Here is a 5,139-nt window from a genome sequence, read left to right as displayed (position 1 = left end):
GTGTGTGTGTGTGTGTGTGTGTGTGTGTGTGTGTGTGTGTGTGTGTGTGTGTGTGTGTGTGTGTGTGTGTGTGTGTGTGTGTGTGCTGCAATTAAGCAAGATCAAACCACTAGAGTTGGAGAATTAGCCATCAGGGAAGATCTGAAGTTTCCGACATGGAAGAGTGAAATCCGAGGTCTGGAGCCAGACAGATTTTGACCTCAGATTGGAAATAATTGCGGCTTTCTCCCTTTTGTATTTCAAACACACACACACGCACACACACGCACACACACACACACACACATGCACACACACACACACACGCACACACACGCACACACACACACACACACATGCACACACACACACACATGCACACACACGCACACACACACACAAACTCAAGCACACGCATATTAACACATAGTCTGACTGTAAATGTAAGCAGCATTCACTTCTGAGGGCAAAATAAGCTTAATTGTGCAAAACCTTGTGGTAAGACCACAACCGGTATGTACTGTGTGAGTGCGTGCCTGTGTATGTATTTTTGTGTCACTGCTGAAGAGATAAAAGACTTGATTATGTTTTGTTTTTTCTTAAATCAGGAAATGAAGAGCTGCCAAATGGCTATGGACCCCCTCAAGGCTACTCATTATGGGGTTAAAGTGATGAACACACAAACTCGTGCGCACACAAACACACACACCACTTAACTGCGTTTGAAGACGATCTGTGTCTTCTGACAGTCTGCTTACTTCTTTCAACCCTGTCTCTCTAACCTCAGCTCTCTCTGTTGGGGCAGGTTTGAGATGAAAGTCAGCCTGAGCCTTTTTAGCCTCCCAAGGGGTATTAATCTTCTAACGATTGTATAATCTCCAATAAATAACCTGTCTGTTTTTAGCTGTGCCCTTAACAGGTTTGTGTGTGTGTGTGTGTGTGTGTGTCATTCGAGCAAGCGTACTGCACAGTTCGCAGCGTGGTAGTTTGTTTATTTTAGGATTCTGTTTTCACTTTACAATTGCTAGACTGAATCACATCGGAGACATCTTTGGAACCCCCCATCTCTTCATTAGCTGTGGTTTCGAATGTGTTTTTAATTTGCTTGGGTTTAATTACAGCAGAATAAATCCAGAATGAAATGGCGCATAGCAATGGAGTGACAATTTACTCTTTGACTCACAAAAAATACACAGGAAAAGCTTATAGACCACAAATATTTAAGCAGTAAAAAATAAATAAATAAATAAAAATCCTATAAAAAAGGCTTAAAATCGTCTTTGACTTAACGTGTTACAATGTACGAATCTGCCATATATTGGCATTTTAACTGGATGGATGTGAGGACAGTAAACAAATAGCAGAAGACATGACAAATGAGTATAAAAAATTATTAAATGCATAATTAATCTGCAATACGGGCAAACTATTGATCCCTAAATACGTAAGAATACAAATAAGCAGCTTATATTTATATACTGCAAGTTTATTCTATAAACTTGGATATTCCTATCTGCTCCCAATTTGATCAAGTCATTGTTTAATTTGTTTATATTTGAGCTTTTACTTAAACTCATCTCATGATTCCCGTCTCATAATTTGTGCAGAGATACAGCTATTTTTAAGTATTTATGCAAGAATTCTAAATAAAAAGTATAGCACAACCCAATCGAAGCCAATCTGCCAACAGTGTTTCCCTGATTGTGTCACAAACCACTTTGAACTGGTTTACACTGACTTACACCGGCTCTATTTAGCTTAGAGAATAGATTTGAAAAATACTTCTGTTAGCTAAATTGTTGAAAGATTTGTTGTTGTATCAGGTCTTCTGGTTCTGCTCCACATCCCTAGAACCAGAACCAGAACTACACAGAGAGAAGCAGCATTCAGCTTTTATGTACCAAAAATCTGGAGTTACAAAACTACCAGAAAGCAGAAACACAAAAGTTCAGTTAAATCAAGACTGCAAACCCACCTGTTTAGAGTTGTTTTTTAACCACACTAAATGGAACATTGACCAAAACATTTGATGCGTACTGATGWTTTTAATGACAGCACTTGACAAAGTATAATGTCTGTTATTGGCTTTAACAACTGTTGATTATATGATGTGTTTATGATGTCTTTTTATGATGTAAAGCACTTTGAACTAATGTGATGCTGAAATGTGCTTTACAAAACATTTGATTGATAAGGCTTGATGTGGAATAGAGGAAAGAAGTGCAACGTGACGCTACGATACAAAAGACTGTTTCAGTAGCAGCTGGAGTCTGAGAAGTACTTTAATCTGCAAAATATTATGCAGATAAAAACATGTTAAGGATGATGTGCAACAACTTCTTGTAATTAAATCACGAAATGCAATTGGACAGTCTTTATAAGGATCAGTAAACAGAGCTTTGCCCTGTGGGGAAATTCCTCCCACGTCTTACCCTTACTGCCCAAGTGAATGCTGCAAGTAGCAAAGCTACACCCATCTGGTTTAGTAATCTCGGCTGTATGCTCTGAAAGCACACAGGGATCATGATTGCCGCATAATGATCAGAATGTTGTGGAAAAAAAAAACAGGTTGATAATGTGGTGTTCCAAACTATGATCTGAAAAAGGTTTTATGTTCAACAATGTCTCAGAAAATTAATGAATTTAAATAGGCAGTTGCTGTAGATTTGTCTCTTGTTCACGTTTTATATTGGTTCTTTTACATCATTTCTGTTTCTACCATGTAAATGTTGTAGCTGAAAACAAGACTCATCATACCAAGCAACATTTATTATAACCTGTTGTTATCCAACTGTGATGAGCCGTGTGAATTGGAGCCTTAGTTTCCCTGTTTATCCCTGGAAATCTGCAGTTTCTCAAATACTCAGAGCAGCAACAACTAAAACCATGTTCAGAGTCACTTAAGTCCACTTTTCTCTCCCATCCTAATTCACAGTTCTGTTTTTATAATAGTACACAAAAATCTGTGTAGGACAGTGAAGTCCTAGCGCAAAAATTCGCGTGACAGGTGGACGGAGCCTGGTGCTGCAAGGTTGGAGACCTTGTCCTGTTAGGCGACGGGGCCTGGATAATACCCGTGTTAAACGGACGGCGGAGTCCGGCGACGACACGCGCTTCAATTTTTTGAAGCGCCTGTCACATACTGTTTTTATTTTGTTTTTTAATTATGTAAAGCAACTTGAAATGCCTTGCAGCTGAAATGTGCTATACAAATAAAATTTGATTGATTAAATAATTTTATTTCTCATCTAGATAACCAGGTGTGGAGATCTGATTGGTTCTGTATTTATTAATAAGCCAATGAACAGATGTGATTAATAAAGCGGGTAGTGAGTGCACATTGATTTTGTGTACACTCAGGTTGGGAGTCAATGTCATTAAATGCCAATATTAAAAATTTTAAAATAATATTTAATTAAGAAGCCATTGCTCACTAAAACCTTTCCAATCAAATATCAACAGGCATCTTCTTGCAGATGTCTTCAAGTTAAATACACGTTTTTGTACACTGTTTACTCGGTATCTGATTAAACAATACAAAGCTAAATATCTTTTTAAAGACTTTTCCAGTTACTTTTTTTTGCCACAAGCTTCATTGGTCCCACACTAATATCAGAATATAGCAAATAATTTAAGAGGTCTGCTTGTTCAGGCTAGCACTGTAACTTTTCCATGTTTAAGTTTCATCCTCCCAGGCTCTCAGTTGTAATTCACTTCATCAGTTCTTGTGGGGAAAAAAAATTCTCTACATCTCACTACCTACCATTAACAATTGTTTCAGATGAGTTGTGTGGGAAATGGCTTTTCCCCATCATTGCTTAATTGTATAAAGGGTCTTTATTACAGAGCCAAAAATGATGACTTGAATAGGTATTAGGCCAATTAGTGGCCTGAGAAGCCATCCAAGAAACAATACAGCAAAAATGTGGTTAGAGGATGTTTTGTGAGCGCACATGAAGCACTTAATTTTTGATGATAATTCTATTAGCAGAGTACAGACTCACAGCTTTTTAATCATTTTGGATTTTGGTGTGTTTGAAGAGAAATGTCTGTTTCTTATCAACTATGCTTTCTTGCTTTTCGTCTGTTTTTTTTCCTTCCCATTGTTCTCCATTCTTGCTATCACACATGACAATTAAACCAGACCTTAAAAATAACAGAACTTGCAACATGCAGCAACTGAAAATTCACGACAGGCCTAAATTAACATGCCACAGACCTAAACTGAGAAAAGCTTTAAAATACATTAACAGTTTTCTACATAAGTGAGATTTTACAAATTTACAATGCCCATTTAGATCGGTCACTGAATTCAGCTCACCCAACGACCACTGGTCTTTCTACCTCACCAGATCAACATGAGTCTACCCTGTCATAAACACAATCTCACACACATGCAAACATAATCCATTCCAGCCGTACATGGGTCCTGAAGTTAATCAGTGCACTGATAAGGAGCTCAAACCCTAAAAAGGCAATTACTTTATCCCTTTACAGACTAGGACTCAACCTGCCAAATCTGCACAAGATCTCAAACAGATGTTAAGCAGTTTGACAACGCTTAAGCCCTGCCTGTTTTTCTGTGCATGCACAACACTACAAAAAGCAATAAGTCTGAGCTGGTGACAAAAGACGAAATGTCACCATCACCTCTCAACACGTCTAGGAAAACATTTTCATAGTATTCATGATTCAGTGTATGTTTATTCAACTAAATCCCACTTCAGTCTAGTTAAACCCCGCACGGTGTTGTAAGAGCGCTCAGTATAAACTGTAGTTGTGAAATATTATGCAGGTTAATTATCTGAATTTTCACCGGCAATAAAACTTCAATGAAGTGGGTTTGGAGCTAAAAAGGAAAGAAGCCACAAACTTTATGGATTTCCCCTCCATCAAGTTGTTGTAGTCTGTCATCTAAACCTGGTTCTGGGAAACAACACATCAGGAAAGGTAGAAAAAAAACTATTTATCTATTTAATTGCAGACCTTGCTTTCTGTGTGATGCATGAAAAAAGGGAGTCTTCTACACATGTCTTGAAAGAGACTTAGCAGCCGGCTTACCAAAATAGTATTTTAATATAATATCACTATAGACCAGTTATTAAGATAGTTGTGTTTCTTTAGCGTAGTTTATTACGTGGGCTGTATGATGGCACAGTC

Source organism: Poecilia reticulata, linkage group LG2, assembly GCF_000633615.1.
Source record: "Poecilia reticulata strain Guanapo linkage group LG2, Guppy_female_1.0+MT, whole genome shotgun sequence".
In the NCBI taxonomy this organism is placed as follows: Eukaryota; Metazoa; Chordata; class Actinopteri; order Cyprinodontiformes; family Poeciliidae; genus Poecilia; species Poecilia reticulata.
The sequence above is the reverse complement of the archived record's forward strand: the minus strand, read 5'-3'. Positions refer to the sequence as shown.